At 41.6% G+C, this 20173-nt stretch overlaps 1 protein-coding gene across 4 annotated transcripts in view; it reads left to right on the top strand.

Annotated features, from left to right (window-relative positions):
* TEC (tec protein tyrosine kinase) overlaps nt 1-20173 on the top strand; it is a 66049-nt gene that overhangs the window by 10290 nt on the left and 35586 nt on the right. For 2 of the 4 annotated variants that reach the window (XM_033061123.1, XM_033061126.1), the window contains exon 1: nt 9215-9294. The exons of 1 other annotated variant lie outside the window; for it this stretch is intronic. The gene's annotated coding sequence lies outside the window, so the exon portion shown is untranslated. Of the gene's footprint in view, nt 1-9214; nt 9295-20173 lie in introns of those variants that run through there. One more of the 4 variants, XM_033061124.2, reaches the window with a different exon arrangement.

The following is a 20173-nucleotide window of genomic DNA, read 5'->3' on the forward strand; positions in this document are numbered from 1 at the left end:
CAGATAAAATTTGGAGATATAATTACCAAAGATAGATTGTGACAAATCAACTCGTATTTTTTCTTTGCTAAAATACATAATGATTTTAGAATATTAAATTGCAATAAAGAAAATCCATATAGATTTTAGTAAAGTGACTGACATGGTGTTATGTGGAAATCAGTGTGATGATGCAGGAAAATCAGAGCAAAGAAACCAGCCAAAGAGCAACAGCAATTACTGTACTTAGAGGAAACTGCCCTTGCTGTAGGGGATGATTTATGTAACTGGATTAGGGACTGACTGCATTTATTATTTCTGTTAATAGTTATGTCCAAAGAAAAGAAATAACTAATGAAATACACCTGTGACCAAAAAATATATCTGGATTGAACTACCATTAAACAAGGTCTCAACAGAAGTCTAAGGCAATAAAGGCAAGGTACTTAAAAGACTAGGAGGAATTTCTTCAGTAATTACAGGTTTATCAGGTGTTGAATAAAAATGAAGAGAAAAGCCTGGCTCGAAATATTTATGAAACTGTTTAAGCTGAGACCTTATGGAGATTACACAGAACATGTCACAGTGAAGAAAGATTAAAATACACTCAGAGAAGTTTAGGAGAGAGAACCTTAAAATGGCCAAGGAAATAGTGAAACCTTTAGTATAGGTCAGGAGGTGTCTTTGTTGGCTCAACCAGATGAAACCAGATGTAGTTTTAGAGAGCAACAAGGGTAAACAATGGGGAGGAGGAACTATGCAAGTCAAAGAACAGTGCCCCACAAGCATGTTTTCCAGCCTCCTCCACATTCAAGTTTCAATTCTACACAGTCTGAACGCTCCCAGTGTAAACAATGCATTAATAAGCCATACATTGTTGGTTTACTAGAACCTAAACCTGATCTTATACTCCCTATTTATTCCTATTATCAGTGGGAATTAAAAGCTTGTAATATCAGGATCCCTCAGGTGCCTTCGTAATTCAGGTAGGTTGCAAAATTACAAGATTGAGTGCTGAGTTTTGTTAATGCATGTAATAATTGTGAGTGTCAGTACACACACCATGTTGCAAGTGTTCACTGACATGTATTTCTTTCTCTCTCTATATATATATGTATTTGACTTCAATCAAAATGCTAAGCAGATGTATTAGAATATGATAAGTGAAATAGCAGTAGAACTATTCTAGCTTGCTGCTAGGTAGAATATAAAAATTTTAATACTCTGAAACAATTATATTTCTCTCTCAAAATCAACAAGGAGAAATAATATCTGAACATGAGTTACCATTACAGAAAATCTATTTATTGAGGGCTTGACAATAATAAGCACAGCAGAACATGTACATTTTATTAGAAGTTACATTCTGTGTGTATCCTTCTCTGTAAAAATCCCTGGCTCCTTGCAGTATTGTACTTTGTAGACATGCACTTTAACTGATTTTATAATTTTCAGCTTGAAACAATCTTTGGAGTGAGCTGTAACCTTCTAAATGCCTTTGTTGCTTTGATTTATGGAGGATGCAAAATCAAAATATATGGGACAGATTCAGCCTGGGAGTGGTTGAATTCAGTGGTGCTCTAGGGCTAAATATGAGGCACATTTAGGCTGCCTCCAGGAGAAGGAAACTGTCTTGGGCTGAGGCATCTTGCCCCCATCACAGCCAAACTTGCATATTAGGGCACAGCAGGATTCTGGTGTCTGGTTCAGTAAGACACATTTTGCACTTCCTTTATTAACAGGTCTGAACCTATTCCACTGCTGCACAATTCTTTAGGTACAGAAAGCCCTACATAAAAGTTAAGCTATATTCAGAGCTCAGAAGATGTGCCAAAATGACAAAAGTCAACCCTTAGTGGAAAGTTCAGAGTAGATGGAAAATTCAAAGGCCTCTTATTTTTAACCAAGAATGTAGCAGTTTGTCTTAATTCCCGGCTCAAACAATGTGGCAGGCTGGCGAGAGTGAGCTATTTTCTATGGGCTCAGTTCCTGGTATTGTTTGCAAGCCAAATGTGAGGGTAGATGGTAATTCGTCAGCCCACCCCTAGTCATGGCACAGGCATCTCCTACTAGTGACAGGCCTGGGTAATAGAACAAAGAAACACATGAGGCAAGGGACTTACAGACTTCTTCCTTTCTCATAAGCATTTTGGCAAGAAAATTTTGAGAAAAAATGTTAAGGTTTACCCAAGCACTGTAATTATTTTAAAAAACCCCCAAACAACAAACTTTTAGTGCAGTTGATTTTTTTCTTAAGAATTGATAGCTAAATAGTTCTCTGAAAATATTGGATTTATGACAAAGTCTAGTGAAGCATAGAGGGATACTGATTAGGGAAGACTAGGGTTATGGTCTGCTCATATTTCTGCAGTTCAAAGTGATGAGCCATATTGTCTTTCACTAGATATATAACAAATGGTGCATGTATACCCATGCACGTGTGTGTATCTGTGTTCATACATGCACATACATACACACATACATCTATTAAGCACCATATTTGCAGACCATATTGGACTTAAAAAATTGTTAGAATGTTGGACTGCAGCTTCAGGAGGTTGCAAGGAAACAGCAATGAAGTGGAAATTCCCACTTTATGTCACTTTAGGGTCCCTAACTCTCCCTATACTTCAATATTAAGAGCTTTCAGGAACAATGAAAGCAATTTTTTCAGCAAGATCATAGCTTTGGACAGAAGGCTGGAAAGGATGCAGCATTCATCTTCACTCAGCTTTGCTCACAGCAATGCACATACACAGGGGTTGAATTAGGAAAAAAAATATTCTATGTCTCTATTTAATAGGTAAATATAACTTGAAAAGTGATCATCAGTTAAATAAAACTTTCTAAGGTAAAGTTACGAATTCTTTAATAACAAAAACAAATGCTACTTACTGCAACTGTCTTTGAAACATTATTGTCTGACAATGAAGGCTGGAAAATGGGTTTTAGAGTGAATGGAGGATGTCAAATTCCCTTTAAAATAATAGTAATGTCATATGTGTGATTATCACACTGGATTTACTCTGAATTGCCATTACTGGGATGCCAGCCTGATAAGGGCAGGAATTAAGGTCATGTGGCAAAATGCTTGGACTGAAGGCTGCTGCCATACTACCAATTGCATTTGTTCAAGTGAGCTTATATAGTCAGTATAAAATATACCAGGTGCATGATATGTTTTATTTTGTAATTGTCTTAGGGAATTCAAAATACACTAAAGTTCCATAAGCAAAACCATAGTCTGACCTGCAGGTAAATTCAGAATAATTAAATTAGGAACATAACTACAATAATGTCACAATCAGAATCTGACCTTCTCTTGGGGATAACTACACAATAATGTCACAATCAGAATCTGACATTGTCTTGGCGATTTGGCATGATAGCCTTCTAATCAGTGTGATTCAGCTGCTTCTTATAATTAAATCAGTGTAACATGGTTATATACACAGTGATACAAACCTCACAGAAATGGAGATAAAATACTCTTTGAGAGAGAAAAGTTATGTTTGCGTTTTTGCTTTGCTTTCTAACCTTACTCAGTCTTATATAATACTTCATGTACAAGCGAAAATTACACATTGACACCTACTTTTCCATAGTATATTCTAGTTAAACAGATCCCATATTGACACAAAATTTCCTTTCAGTATTTTCCTTGTAAATTTGGTGTAACTCCACTAAAGTCAGGTGTGAAATTCCACTTTTGCTGAGTTCAGAATCTGTTCACTGAGCACCCTTATACATTAGTTAAATTTTGCTTTGCCACCTGTATCTAAAGGCTAAACTTGCTTTTGGACTCTTAAGAGTTGGCTCTTCAAGCAGACTTACTGTTTCCTTAGCAGCAGCATGTGCTAAACCACATATGCTGTCACAGTGTCTGAGGCTGCCCTGCAGTGTCACCTAGCCAAAGTTTTTGCCCACAGCTCCTGGCAGCTGCATGCTTCACATAGTCCACACTGACTACATTAGCTGGTAGGGGCAGTAGGTTTCACATCTAAAGATCATTAGAGAGTGAATTCTACTGTGGCTCTTCTCGGTTACCTCTGAAGGGTCCTCTGAGAAGTATCTAGAGACTTAGAGAGCACAAGCTGAAAATCATCAGAGCTCACCAGAGCTGAGCAGCCCAACCCCATCCTTGTCTTTTTGGATGATTGTTCTTTGTACCAGGGCCTGGCAAAGAGTTTCAGTGTGCTCCTTAGCACTACTGTACTGAACCTGAATGTGCAAATAAATGAAGACTCTTTATATTCTCTTCCATGTTATATATTCATGTTACTTTTCTGTCATGGTATTACATTAGCACATTAAGCTCCCACTCTCAGGCTGCACTGTGCTGAAGACAGGGCCCTGTTTTTAATAACTAACTCCTTTGTTTTTGGCAAGTTGCACTGCAGCTTTACACCATAGCACAGAGAAAGAGGAAAGAAAGGTTTGACAAATGTGTGTGGTTATATGATTTTACTAAACATTGTGGTCAAGCAGGCCCACCACTTATTAAAGAAGTTTCACAAACTCTTTTGCAAATTTATGGGTCTGGTAGCTTTAGAGAGGTTAATGCATGGGTTTTTGAAGGCTAATTTAGCCTGATACACACTTCTTTTACCTTTTGTTCATTAAATCAGTAACTGTATTAGTGCTCTTGCAAAGTCTTGTGGGTATTACTCCTGGTATATCAATAACCTGACTGTTTGATAAACTATATCCCCAGTTTCTTTTTCCACATGGAGTTAGCATTCATTCATGACTCCTTCCTAGACTGTGGATATGAAAATCCCAAAATGTCAGGTGACACAGTTGCATGCCAAAGGAAGATCTGGCATCAACTGTCAAAAGTTCACACTGAAAGGATAAAAAGTCATCATGATGGAAATCACTCTGCATCCCCAAGGAGACTGATCCCAGCTAGACCAGTGAAGGTTATCACCACAGTAGGTCATGGCCTGCACCTTCCCAGCAGTAGCAGCTACATCCTCCCACTTGGAAACACCGGCTTCCTAGTCCAGAAAGTAAAGTTCCTAGAGGGGACTTTTCAGAGGAGATGGTGATCAAGGGAAGGACAAGTAATACATATGGATAATTGCTGCTCCCTACATCTAAATTATAACCACAGCTTGTGCACAGATCTTCCATGTTGTGCTGGACAATGATTATAATGAAAAATGCTACAATATTCTAAGCAGTAGGTGAAAACTCAGATTCCCTGTATTCCAGTGTGCTTTCAAAACTTAGTATTTTGACTGTACCTTTCTGCTGTGACTACAGTATCTTGGAAGTCACAGAATCATTTAGGTTGGAAAAGACCTCTGAGATAATTGAGTCCAATCTTTGACTGATCACCACCTTGTCAACCAGACCACAGCATCAAGTGCCACAAACAGTTGTTTCTTGAACACGTCCAGGAATGGTGACTCCACCTCCTACCTGTACAACCCACTCCAATGACTGACCACCATTTCAGTCTCCTAATGTCCAGTCTGAACCTCCTCTGGCATAACTTGTGGCTATGTCCTCTTATCTTGCCACTTGTTGCCTGTGAGAAAAGACCAATCCCTACCCAACTACAACCCCCTTCCAGGTAGTTGTAAAGAGCAATAAGGTCCATGCTGAGCCTCCTTTTCTCCAGGCTAAACACCCCCAGCTCCCTCAGCCCCACCTCTAAGGACTTTTACTCCAGACCCTTCACCAGCTCCTTTGTCCTTCCCTGGACACACTCAAGCACCTCAATGTCCTTCTTGTAGTGAGGGGCCCAAACTGGACACAGGACCTGAGATGTAGCCTCCCCAGTGCCAAGCATAGGGGAAAATCACTGCCCTGGTCCTACTGGCCACACTAATGTTGATACAGGCCAGGATGCCACTGGCCTTCTTGGCTACCTGGGCTCACACTGGCTTATGCTCAGCTGCTGCTGACCAGCACCCCAAGGTCCTTTTCTGCTGGGCAGCTTTTCAGCCACTCTGCTATCAACCTCTAGAATTACAGGGGGCTGTTGTGACCCAAGGGCAGGACCTGACACTTGGTCTTGTGGAATCTCACACTCCTGGTCTTAGCCCATTGTTCCAGCTTGTCCAGATCCTCTGTAGAGCCTTCCTGCCCTTCAGCGGATCAACTGCCACCTAGACTGGTGTCATCCACAAATTTACTGAAGGTGCACTTGATCCCCTCAGTGATCCAGATCACGGATAAAGATATGGAACAGGACAGAGCCCAGTACTGAGCCCTGGTGAACAACACTAAGGACTGGCCACTAGCAGGAAGTGACACCATTCACTCTCTGGGTCCAGCTGTCCATACAGTTTTTGACTCAGTGAAGAGTGCATCCATCCAAGCCATCAGCTGCCTACTTTTCCTGGAGGATGCCATGGGAGACAGTATCAAAGGCTTTGCTGAAGTCCAGGTAGATTACATCCATAGCTTCTCTCATCCACCAGGTGGGTCATCAGGTCAAAAAAGGGAGATCAGGTTGGCCAGTCAGAACCTGCCCTTCCTAAACCTGTGCTGGCTGCGCCTGATCCCCTGGTTGTCCTGTATGGGCTTTGTGATCTCGTTCAACATGATCTGTTCTGGAACCCCACTGGGCAAGTACCTTTCCCTTGGGTGGCATTTGTCTAAAACAGGCACATTTTACTGGACATAGAACAGCCGATGTTAGTACCCTGCGCCAATGTCACAAGCTGTTGCTATGTTGATATGATGTTTTGCTTCTTGACACAATGTATGTCTCCTCACAACCGTAGCACAGTCAGGCTACATCCTTATATTTACTGCAACAAAACACAACCCCGTGACCAGCATTGAACTGACATACACCTTCAAGACAACACTATTTACTGCAAGAAAGAGTACTTTATGGTAGGTCTCTATTACTCTCCACTGTTTAGTTATTTTCAGTGGTACAATGGAATTATCACTCCCAAAATCTCTCAAAACTGGGCCAAAGCTATGGAGAAAAGAAAACCAACACATCTGCTGATAGGGAAACCAGATAATGAAGAATGACTGCAATTTTTCTCTCATTCACAGGGTTCCCTCTTAAGAGTGTTATCTCTGCCCACAGCATGTGAGGAAAGAGAAATAAACAAAGGAAATACTCAGTGACTAAATTAACAGAAACCTCTGAGAAATGAAGGGACAAAGAGGATTTGACAGGCATGTAAAGGAAAAAGAGAAAGAGCCTCTCTGTGATCAAGGGACAGGTAAAGATGCCTCTCTCTGACCAAAAATGTAACAGAGTAGTTTTCTGAACCCAAGAGCCCACTAAAAAGAAACAACACTGGCTTCAAAGAGAGAATAGGCATGAACTATGGCATGATGAAGCATCAATAGGTGAAAAACTGCTGGAAAAGGTGGTCTATTAAAGTTGCCATCCAGCTTTTGTGTTTGTTTTTCTCTCTTTGCTGCTTTACACTGCATGTGGGCCTGAAATTTCATAAGCCTCCGTCATTCCCAAAGTGGACACTTCCTCCTTGAGAGTTTGCTGCAAGAACTCTTCACCATACTCTTTCCTTAGTAGTAGAGCAAATCCTCAGAAGCAGTGTCATCCTGTAGTTGCTTTGATTCTGCCATCCTGATGTCCTTTGTCTGCCATGGCAGTAGAAGAACATGGGAACTGAGAACTGAAAACTCTATAAAGTTTGCAAGCAAATTTGTGATCCACAAGTCCACCACAAATGCTCTATCAGTTAGCTGATCAACATCAAGGTAGTTAACTCCCGATCAGTATTTGTAAGAAGAACAACTTCAGCATGGCAATGGCTACATGCTTTTAAACCCAGAGATGTGCCTCACTGTGCTTTTGCTTCTGCTGCAGCTCTGGCGTGAAGCCACAGGAGTAATGTAGCTGCTGCTGGATAAGTCACAGTGTAGCATAGCACATAATCTACTTCTCTGCTAGACTCACTTCTTTCTAGAGCTCACAAAGGGCACCATATAGGTGCTATTTCAAGTTCCTCCTTTAAGCATATGTTCAGTTTTATTGCCCTTTCCCTGTGCCACAGCAGCAGCAGGGTGAGGAAAGCTGTAGCTGCCATTGCTTGAAAAATGAAGCAATAGCTGCCTGTTGCAAAACTGACCACATCAGTGGCAGTGGCTGAAGATGTCTGAATGGATGCCTGCTACCACAGATGCGTGGCTACGGAGGGAAGGAGGAGTGGTGACATGGGCTGCTGGTGCTCTTCATCAGGAAGGGCTGCATGGAGACTGCCCATGTCTGTAAAGCAGGGAGGCCCCAGACATTAGGCATTCAGCCCTGTGACTCCCAGGTCTCCGCAGCAGTGCGACAGGCATGGGAGACATGGTCACAGTGCCAAAGTAAGTTGGAGGAAATCCCTGAAGTGAAAACAAAGGCTCTGTAAGTAATTTCCTCTGAGCTGAACAGAAAGACATCTGTGTTGATACAGCTATTACACACTAATCACAACAAAACAGTTCTCTTGCAAACAGCATAGACCCTGCTTGCTTTCCTCTAAATTGAAATGTGAGAGACGTATTTCCACTGAACTTTACCAGATCTTTTTCTTTCAATGTGGTTTTGCAGTGAGAGTTTTTATAGGTCAGACTGGTCTAAGAGAAGGAAAGAAAGTAAAGAGCCTACACACCATCTCAGTACAGAACCTGAACTCTGAAGTTCAACACAGGCACCTGAGGGGTGCAAAAAGCCACTTCAGTTATTCTGGCTGTAGGTTTGGGGTGGGTGGTTGCGACTGTTGCGCATGGTTAATTATGAAATAAGGCACTGTGACCCCGGGGGTCCCTGGGACGAGCAGATCTGCGATGGGCATTGAAGAGGAGCAGCCTCGAGGTGCACTGCCCACTGGGGAAGGGGGAATGCTGAGCCCACCGCCACACCACGGCCCAGCCCGGAGCCCTGCGAGCACCCATTCTCACTGTGGTTTGGTAAGAGAAATGCTGTAGTCCAAGCACAGCTTTCGCACAATTCAAAACCAGCTGAGGCCAAGAACCTAGAATTTAGGGGACAGTTTGCAACCTGCTCCGAGTTACGCAATTTGCTTTTTTCTTATACTTCACGGACAGGATTCCAGACAGCTCCCGACGGGTCTCGTGCGTGTGGGACATCTCAGTTCAGCTTCTCGCCGTGCCGTGTCCGCCCCGAGTGCGGAGGGCGCCCGGACAGTGCAGCCGCCCCCGCCGCTTCCTCCGCGGGGAGCCGCGCTCGGCGGGAGGAGGAGAAGGAGGAGGAGGTGCCTTCCCGGGCCGGAGCGAGGCAGTGCGGTGCCCCTCTCCCTTCCTCCCTCCTTCCCTCCACGCCGCCGGCGTCCGGACTCCTTCCGCGACGACGGCCGGGACACGCAGGTAAGGCAGAGCTGGGGGAGCGGGCGGTTCCGAGCCGCGCTCGGCCGGCCGGGGCTGCCCCGCCGCGGGTTCCTGTGCGGGGGTGCCGGGGCACGGAGCCCCCGCCGCCCATCGCGGGTCCGAGCGTGTGCGGCGCCGCCAGAGCGCAGGGGCTCTGCCCGGGCGCACAGGTGTCACAGCAGCCGCAAGCGGGGACCTTTGCTTAAAATTGCTCTAACTGTGCAATATAAGGGGTTGTGGCCCAGGCTGCCAAATCCATTTGAAAGCTAACATTGCAGAGTATTTCCTTGTTTATGTGACTTTCTTCTCTTAGTCTTACCTCCATGTAACCACTGTGCTTTGCTAAGACTGCCTCGCCTCGTCTCAAGGGACAAGTTGCCTTCTGTTGTGTTCATTTATCTTTATAATTCCTCCAGCTTTCTGTCCCACTTTGGCTTACACTTTTTTGGCAGTGAATGCTCTTACATAGCCCTGTGCAGGGATACGGCACCTGCTGCATGTTCAGGAGGTGGCGAGACTCGCGTGGTGCTTTTCCACAGTTTCCTTTCTGCACCCTTAAAAGTTGGAACGGGTAATTATTTCAGCTGTAAACTGAGCTTTTAGTACAGGCATGGCCATGAACACCCTGCTTGAAATGACAGATACTAATCTGAAATACTTAGGGCTGTTTTATGAGTTAAATACATGTAGCCTTTATGGATGGAAAAACTGACTGTAGTAGAAATGTAGACAAAACGCTGTCTTGTGAGCACTTGCTTCTGGAGCATTTGTTTTCATTTTAGAGTGTTTCTGATACTCTGACTGTCTGACCCTTGATAGAAGATGAAGTTTTGTTCCGTTTCTCGAAACTCTTCAGCGACTGGAAGATGGGTTATTAATTACTGCTGTTATATAAATGTTTAGAGCATTTTGGGTCATCAGAAAACACGTGCTTTTCTTTCCTTCTGGCACACCAGCTGTGCTGCTCAGATCATGTCACCTCTGCGGAGGAGTCCCTTTATGTGTCCTGGTCTTGTTTGCTGGATGCTGCTTTTGTAAGGTGGGGAGGTAGCTCCCAGACAGGGATTTAATCGTAGCCATTTGAATACTTATGGTTCATAAGAGGACTGCAACAGGAAAGGGCCCATTTGCTATCAGAAAATGATATGCTTTATGTTTCTCTGGACCTTATTTTATGTTTTATTTGTTGTGAAATACATTTTACCAGGAAACGATCACGTTTATCTATGCACTTAGTGGAAGGGTGCCTTATACGTTTCTCTAAATTTCTAAATGAATATTATGGTTGCTTTGAACCAAATGGTTGATTTCTATGTGAGCTTGCCTGCTGAAACCACTGAAAGCAGAGCAGCATAATTATGTTTGGCACCTTTTTTTGTTTTGATAAGGTAATCTCGTAGGTGTGCAAACCAAAACTGTACTGGCACTTATACCTCTGTCTGGAAGGAGCTCTGGTTATCAACTGCCAGACCTGCTTTTAATAGCCCTTCAAAATTTATAGGAGTAACACCTCTTTTTTAATGTTAATATAGAATTTTAAAGTCTTTGAAATATTTTAAAACCATTGGCTGTGAGGCAGATTGAACTATGACCAAAGTTAAATCTCATTTTAATGCTTAGTTGTAGGCGTTGTGGATTTGGCATTGTAGTGTATCCACTGGGCTGCTTATGGTAGATAAAAAGAGAGAAAAATAATAGATAAACAGTAAATAAACAATATAAAACAATATTAGCTCCATGTTTTTTCATCCTGCCCCGAAACAACATTGTATTCAGAAACGCCATGATATGTGATATCCTGTAATGAAGTTAAAATAACGGGGAAGTGGTTAATTTCATAGAATTACTTGGAAGCATCAAGAAAAGTCTTCCCCGCCCCCCCAAATATAGGTACAACCTATTGTAGATTTAATTCTCTCTGTGTTGTGTTAGCTCATAAACTGGATGCCCAAGATAAGGTGCAGAATAGTGTAAGTTTTATACAAATATTTATACCTCAAATATGCAAAACATTTTCTGTTTCTTAGACAATAGAAGTCTGTGCTGCCTGCTGTCAATGCAAAGGTCATGGAAAATAGTCTTTAGCCTTTGTTAACCATTGATATCTAAGATGTTTTTCTACTTTTGCTTAGTTTGATTTTTTTTTCAGTAACCTATTACCTTTTTACTGCTGAACTTGGAACCATTCTTTGAAAAAGGAAGATACGTGCATGCCAAAGAATCAGTTGTAGCAGTCTAAAATGACTCTTCTGCAGAAATAGTGTAAAGAGCTATAAAAACTGAAAAATGTGGAAAACAGTACTCAAACAGAGTGAAGTACAGATTGGCATGATGAAGAAAGCCTGAGGTCGTGGACCTTTTATATTTCTAATTATGTATGTGCTCCTGAAGGACACATATAATATATTTTTGTATTTGTGCTACATATATTTTTATTATTATATAAGTGCACCTATTTGCACAGAATTACCAGCACCTTGCCTAAAAAGTTTCAGCTATGGTCAGTCGGTTGTTGCACCGTGGAAATTAGAGTGATGAAGTTCATTACATGACCTGCTCATACCTATAGCTTTCTCCATTATGCAAAATGTGAGGAAAAGACTCTCACTACATTGGCATCCTCTGCTCTTCGTTGCAGAGGGATCAACCCAATTTACCCTAATTTTCCTGTCCAGGACCTCATGTTAGCACTAGGTATTAGATGTATTACTGATGTAATGGGACACAACTCTCCAGAAACCCATGAAATTGTACCAGTGTTTTATCAAATGGTGACTCAAGTCTCAAGAAATGTATTTTTGTTAATGGAGTGGTTTACTTCTAGCAGCAAATCACCAGTTTGCTCTGCTAGCCCTCAGGCAGAGGAGCATTCTGCTCTCCTGCTTCTGGTCTGTTTTTCTAAGTGTATTTTCCAAAGGAAAAAGCATTAGGAAAGAAAGCGGTGTGCAAGTGAGGGAAATGAGTGTTTGGGTGGACACACATGCTCTTTGTCTGCTGTGGCAGAAGAGGAACTGGGCAACCAAGCACTGCCCCGTGGCCATTGCAGCACTGGCAGTTCTCAGTCATCCTCTGCCCTGGCTCAGCTGCACAGGCTATGATTCAGAGTCAGGGAAAACACCATGTGAGATAAAACCTTGAAAAATAGATATGCAACTACATACCCATGTGGAGATAGTCTCATTGTAAAAGGTGCTTTGTGGGAAGGGGAGCAGGTTTTTGCATTTCCTGGGCATGGAGGTGGGATGGAGAGAGAGCCATTTCTTATAAGTACTGTGAAGTGGTCACTGTGTTCAGATGGGGTTGTAAAATCTTGGGAAAAATTACAGAAGTCTCCTGAGAGTAGGTCTGTCCATCATGGGCAGTGTTTACCTTTTTTAGGGAGAATGACATCAGCTAGAATTTGTCTTTGGTTTGGACAATACCCAAACATTTAGGAGGAAATGACTTGCTGAAAAGACACCTCTTGGTTGCATGACTGTCATGTATTCAGGGTAGTTCAGTAAAGCCCATGCTTAGCATGATGTGGTCCTGCCCTTGTGTGGTGGGCAGGAGATAGGGTTTTCAGGAGCCTGCTGCAGAGAGAGGAGTTGCTTTGGGAGAGTCTGAGTCTGGCCCACAGCTGATGTACAAGAGCAGTTTCCCATCTGCTGAGGCCAGCTATGGGACTCAGGGAAGAAGTGTTTGGCCATATTTGCAGTCACAGCTCCTCTGCTGAAGCAAAGCACCAGGCTGCCAACTGGCCTACTGTGTTTCAGCTCTTAAGGTAAAAATCCTATGCAACATTAAACAAATGCAGGAAAAAAGGAAGTAGTGGTGACCTGAGGCATGTGGGACCTGAGCAAAGGCTTTCTTGGCACTCCTGCTTTTTCTCATTTACATTTCTCTTATCAGCAGATATGTGAATGGGTACCACTTTGCCACACACAGGGTATAACTTCATGTAGGCTCAAGTAGGTCACAGCTGAGTTTCCTGTGGGAAGGGTTTTGTTCAGCCTTGTGCCTATTACGAGCTGCGATCTGATTAACTTGTAAAATCTAGGCCTTGTTTTTTCAATTGAAAAACAGAAAAACATGGCTTTGGGTAGTAAAGAAAGCAGGATTCTTCCTTCTGAGAGAGAGTTTGGGCAGGACACTGGGTCCCTGCCCTTCCAGGGAGTGTGCACTGTACACTAGACTGGGACAAAATCCTGACCATTTATGTTTATGAAACAAAAAAAGGCTCTCTTGGTTGTTTTGGGGTGTTTTTCCTTCCACATGACAGCCACAAAACTCACCATCAGACCCAAGTGATATCTACCCTTTCATTTTAGTTGAACATTGTAAATCTGTCCTAGGCAGCCCTGTGAGCAAATCTTGTCAGATTTGCTGTGCTAGCTTACAGGGTAGGTGAGATAATTGTAATGCCCATAGTAATATATTCAAGGTTACCACTTGTCCGCGAATTACAGGATGTCCTATATCACAGGGCAAGCTCCATATCCTGGCAGAAAAAAATAACTGTGTGTACTTTCCCTGCCTCTCCACCCCTATTCTGAGCATCTCTTCCCAGCTGAAGTTGCAGATCGCATCAATTCCCAGTGCCATGGCAGGAGGAGAAGAGTGGGGACTCTTCCACCTTGGATTGAGTGACCCAGTTCAAGGGATGTGCAAAGTCAGTTGAGCTGAATGAGCCTTTTTCTGTCCTACAGGAGATCCCCTAAGCTGGTAATCTCAAGTAGACTTTGGGATATTTGAAATTGAAATTTCTACCTAATCTGTATCTAGAAAAGATGCTTAAAATATTATTTTTTAACAGGAAGAGATCTAACACTCCAGTATTAAGAGTGGCTGGTTCAAAACTGCTATTGCAACTCGAATTCAGCTTGCTGACACATAATCTGTTAGATGTTTAGTTATGTAGCCACATGTGATTTTGCTGTTTCATTCAGACCATGGCTGGCTGGACTGTTTCAGTTTGCTTTGTCATAGTCGACCACGAGGACCATCTCCTCCTCAGAGCTGCAGGCTGGCAGTCAGTCATCCTCAGTGGTTCTTGAATATAGCAAGTCTGGCTGTTGGAAGGAGACATTTACAGCTCCAGTGTGTCAGATGAACTGTGAGGATCTACTTTATCAGCAGGGAGTTTGGGAGAATGGCGTGGTGAAAGACTGTGGACTGGGAGAGCAGTGAGAGGAGGGCCACTGTTTGGCAGGGGCTGCAGGCAGCCTCTGCCACCACAGCAGCTTATTCTTCCCTCCAAGGCACTCTGTCCAACCAAGAAGAGGATTACAGCTTTCTGATGAAAAAAATAAAAGTCACGGACAAGCAGCAAAATTCCCTCAATTTGTTTTAGTTACTTTTCTGGATCTCTTAACCTGAAACTAACTCTGAAAGTCAATGTGACACAGGCACTCCCTATGAAAAGCTGAGACCTAACCATAAAGGACTGTCTTAACCTTTGCAGTGCCTTGACTTTGCTTCTTGTAGTTTTGACCTTAATGTGACTGGATTATGGCAGCCCGAGTTCTGATGATGTTTGATTGATTCTCTAATATCCTTGTGTCTCACCATAGATAAGCAGAGTGGATTAAGATACCATCAAGCATTAATGACTGCCTTGCATGATGTCTCAAAGAGTTTGAGCTGAATGCTGTTCCTTACGACCATAAATGACTTGTGACACCTGACAAGTGCTCTTATTCCCTGTTTAACTTGCAGCAGTTGAAACACCTCAATATCTGAGATCTGACATCAAGGAGAGCAGAGATAACAAGCTGCTCTGGTAGAGATGCTCACTACCTTGCATTAGCCAGAGGAAAGGGAAAACCCAAGACCACAGCCTGCGTCAGTTGTTTATTTTCAGATTCAGTGAGAAACTTTTCCCCTGAATTAATATTATATATAGACATGAAGGAAGCTGAAGTCCTTTGGTATTCCTTGTTGCTTAGGATGCACTGTATGTGAAAAAGAAATCCTTCATTATCACAGCTTGGCTTTTCAGTCCTGTATGGAGAGACTTTATCAGCAAGTGGCTGAAATGCAAGTAAAAGCAAGGATTTCTTTCACTACCTCCTGTGGATAGACAGGTGTTCAGCCATCCCCAGGAAAGCAGGTCTACATCATGCAAAGCAGTTTCTTGGGAAAACAAATGCTGTAACTCCAAATGTCTCCCCTTCCTCCTTCTTCCTCCCACTTTGTATTCTGAGGTGATGTCCTATGGTGTGGAATATCCCTTTGGTCAGTTTGGGTCACCTGTCCCAGCTGTGTCTTCTCCTAATTTCCCATGCATCCCCAGTCTCCTTTCCAGTGTGGGAGTACAAAAAGCAGAAAAGGTCCTGGCTCTGTGAAAACACTGCCCAGCAATAACAAAGCCATCTCTACATTATCAACACTGTGATCAACACAGTTTCAAAACACAGCCCCATATTAGCCACTGTGAAGAAAGTTAACTCTACCCCAGCCAAAATAAGCACACCTATCCAACATAACAGGGTAAGAGAGTCCGGAATCACAAGATAAGCATGCTGACTTTGCCAATAACACTGCTTTGCCATGCATGGGAACGGTAGTTCAACATCTCAGCTGAACTGTAAATGATTGTTCATTTTGTGTTCAATCTCTTGTGCCTGTTTTGTAGCGGAGGGGATGTATCTTGGTGAAGACAGGAAAATGTGACAAATGGGAACTTAGATATTTTCCCCACTCACTGCCTTGGGTTTTTCCTGCACAGAAGGCAGTTCTGACCTGTAACTTTAGATATATTGTTTACAGATAGATAAACGTTGCTTTTTCACTCCTACCGAGGCCTGTCAGTTGGGACTAGTCAGTCAGTAGGTGTGAAAAAGCAACATTTGTTGAGTGACCTTATAGTACTACCTCAAAATAAAGACTTTGAAGGTAAATACATCCCTTAGTCGTCATGTGAGATGGACCAATAATTCATCATCTGAGTCGACTTCTCAGCTTTGTCTTCAGCAGAAGTTCTCATGTTTGTTGAAATACTTCTTACTGTGTAGCTTCCACAGAGTCTAGCAGGTGGAGAACACGTAGTTCTTTAGAAGGTGGAGAATAAGCAGTTGTTTAGGGAAAAAAGGTCTTGGAGTGTTTGGAAAGAGAAATAACTGAGGAAGTATTAGTCATTCCCTGTGCATAAACACAGTCATAATTTGTATGTGTTTTAGTTAGACCATGTCATAGGAGTGTCTTGAATACTGAAATAAACTGAGCTTATTTTTGGTCTAATACATCACGTGCTTACCTGACATTGTGTAACATTTGGGAAGACAAGTTCAAATTGTGAAGAAAGTTAATTAAGTTGACTCCTTTATGGTAGTTGAAAAGAAGGATACCCTCAGGCACTGTTGACCTCTTTTCTTTTTATATTTTTCATTCCCATAGATTTGATTTTTTTTTCTCATATTTGCAGTTTTGTGTACAATAGCAATTGTCCTCCTACTTGATAGTGAGCTTTAGGATTCCTCAACAGAGTTAGGTTCAACTTCTGATTCAATAGAGCTTTTATTTTTCCAGCCCTCTAAATCTTCAGCTTCCTGGAGAAGTAGGAAAATCTTTTGCACAAGAATCGCCCATTTCCTTTGCCAATCTCTTCTTTGACTGTTTCTTTAGTAAGTGGGTGTTACCGTTTCTCTTCCCTTTTTATTGGCAGGGGATTTTTTGAAAAAAGGTTGAGGCAGCACTCTGCTTTACTAAATGTCCAGCCAGTGGGGTAGTGGTGGGGTAGCCTTGGTCTGTGTAGGAGTGAAGCATATAGACTCTGCTCTTTGGGAGCTTCTGCTCCTCCAAACCAATGCCATGCAATTTGGAGTCAGTTCTTCCATGTCCTTCTCTAACCTTACTTTGAAAACACTTGCTGGAATAAAGCAGATTGTTTCCTTTCAAAGGTACATAAACATGTGAAAGGGACCAGTACACCACGTACCTCTTCCCAGTTCAGACCCTGTCCTTCCCTCTCAGTTCTTACTTTACCAAGTTTTACTCTTTTACCTTTTCTCTGTCAGGTGAGGGTCAGTTATATTTGTGCAGGCAAACCAAGCCAATATTCTTCACCAGATCTTTATGCTGCACAAGTGAATTAACAAAATCTCTTTATGCTCTACCTCGTCTTGCCAGCTTCAGTAAAACTTCATGCAACATCCTGAAGTCCTGGTGATAGCACTGTAGAGGGCAAAACCTGCTGGATGACAACAGAAAATTGTTTGCTATTTTCACTCTGCTTTATACATGGTGTTTAGAGTAAAAATAAGCCTGACCTACAAAGTCTGGGCCTGGGAAAATCTACTCCTTTTTAAGGGTTAATATCAAATACTGAAGTTTCAAAGTCTTTTTTTTTTTTCTTTTTCCCCATGCCTTACTTTCCCATGTCCCAAACTAATTCTCAGCTTTATTTCCTGCAGCAGAGAACATTACAAATTATAGAGGTTTTAGGTCTGAATAAAGTGAAGGCAAAATAGTCAATGCAAGGTTATAAATCTTGCAAAGTTTTTGTATTGGACGAATAAGAAAACTACAATTACTCAGCTCTAGATAAATGAATAAAAATATAAGAAGTTGTTGAGGATAGTGAAAATTGATCAGTCCATCTTTTGTATGGTATCCCATAGCATTGCTAACTGAAACCTAGTAGTAAATAATTTGAAATAAATAACGCCCATTTCAACATATTTTCTTCATCATGGATGGTAATAATGCAATTTTTGTTTCATAAATTTCCTTAATAATTTAGTTGTGAAGAAGGTGCCCTCTAAAGCTGTGGAAGGGTAACTTAGTAACTGGAGTGGAGGGCTTGCAGGAAATCCCAGTAAGGAGCTGTAGCTGAGTTTATAAATGATTTGGAGACGTGTACGTGCCATTCCACTGAATCATCATTGTAAGGGTAAAGGAACCCTTTTGGTGCTCTTACCATTTTTCCTGAGTTGTTCTGTGCACTCGGGCTCCACTTCTCTTTTGCCATGCTTGATGAGCTGATGCTCCAGTTTGGTGTGATAAACCACCTCAAAGCCAACTGACCCTGAGAGGGACCATCACTTGTCATCATTGTTTTCTTTGCTTACCCCAACCACCTAAGTTAGAATACTAAAAGGAAACAAATTATGTATTTTGTAAAATGTAGTGAGCCTGTTTCCAAGAAATTTTGGAAAACTGGTTCTGATTGTGATAAAATGCTCTTTCTGTGTGTGTACATGAGCACCTTTCAGCTGAATAAAGGGTATTTTGCAACATCACATGGACAGAACCTCCAGTCACAGTTGTCACAGAGTTACCCCTTAGCCTATTTACTTTAAAACCTATATTTCGTACAGGCAAATATGAATTTTATTTTTGCAGCGTTTGATTATATATAAAATTAGCCATTTATTGTTTGGCTGATTTTCAAAGAGAAACTAAGCTTTTGCAAATCTTTGGCTATAGTTTTGAAATCTATTAGAAAGTAGTCCCCCCAAATTATATTTGTCACAGTTAAAAGAATAAAAACTTGCATATGAAAGAAGTGGTTTCTGAGAGTCTGCTGTTGAAAAAAAATGAAGGAAGAAAAAAGTAAATCTAAATATTTCTAATCTAAATATCTCCTTTTCCTGGATATGATATATTTTGTATATTATTACAGTATTTTCCTCTGAATTTGAATATTAAAGTTATGATAGATTTTTGCTAAGGTTTATTTCTTTTATATTTGCATTTCTGTGAATTTTACCTTTTGAACAGGATTTTATAAGAGCTGTATTTTATTTTTTTGGAGTTTGAATTTGCAACCTTAGATGTGGGGCAAAAAGGCAATACAGGAGTGTATTTTGCAACCTTTGCTTACACTGAGTAGTAATTATTCAAATAAGCCTGTGCTGGATACTTATGTAAATAACTGTTCACATGTAATTCAGTTCATAGTTTCATGATAAAGCAACAGAAGCTCCAGCAGAAAAAAACAGGGTAAGGAGTTCTCCTTTTCTTGTTCCTTCTGCAGTCTACCAGAGGAGCACTGTGCTGCCTGTTCACTTGCCCCACTGCAAACATTTGCTGGGACACAATATGAGCTTGATCAACAAAGTGATCTGAATTAGTAATTAAAATGAAGGAGAAAAATTATTCTGAAACTAAGATTTGAGGAAGGATTAGAAGGTAACACTTGGGTTTTAAAAATCAACATCTTGACTGATACTTTCAAAAATGGAAGTAATGAATATTCCGTAATTTTATTTTTTTAATCTACTGCCCTAGGAGTACATTTTCAATGTTAAATATCTAGATGTGGAGTTGACATGGGTTTGAATTGGTATGTCCCAAATCTGAAAAAGAGCAGTTGTGCACGATGCTGAAATCCAAGTCAGAAAGCTGAGGATGCTGATTTCTTAGAGGGATTGTCTGTCTTGATTGCCCATCAGTTTAACATTAAGACTTTGCCCTGAAGGACAGAAATTCCTAGGGAAATTTTACCAACACTAAGGAGTTGTTGAAACTTAGAAAACAGTCCACCTTGCTTTTAATTTTCTTTTCAGCCACAAATATTTCCTCCTAGTGTTCCTTTTGTATTGTTCTGATAAGTGTGTTTTTCAGAATGTGTTTTTTTTCTTTAGAGCCCTCCCATGACTATGTGTGATGCAAAGATTTGTGCCTTTTAAAAAGTGACAATTAGACTGGATGCACTTTCTCTTTTCTGCTCACTAGAACTTGCATTGGGAATTTAATTCATTTATTCATCTTTTTGAATGTTAAAGGTGCTTGCAGTCCAGCTGGCTTACAGTGACTAATTGTTTCAATAAACAATCTGGGAGCTGGGAGTGGGAACCAGAAGATATGTGGGGTGGGTAGTGTTGCAACACCTGAGCTTACCACATCACTTGGTGGCTCAGTTTTCCCCAGTGAAGACTGGGAAAGGTGGCTTTCA

This window comes from Catharus ustulatus, chromosome 5 (assembly GCF_009819885.2).
Source record: "Catharus ustulatus isolate bCatUst1 chromosome 5, bCatUst1.pri.v2, whole genome shotgun sequence".
NCBI classification, from domain to species: Eukaryota; Metazoa; Chordata; class Aves; order Passeriformes; family Turdidae; genus Catharus; species Catharus ustulatus.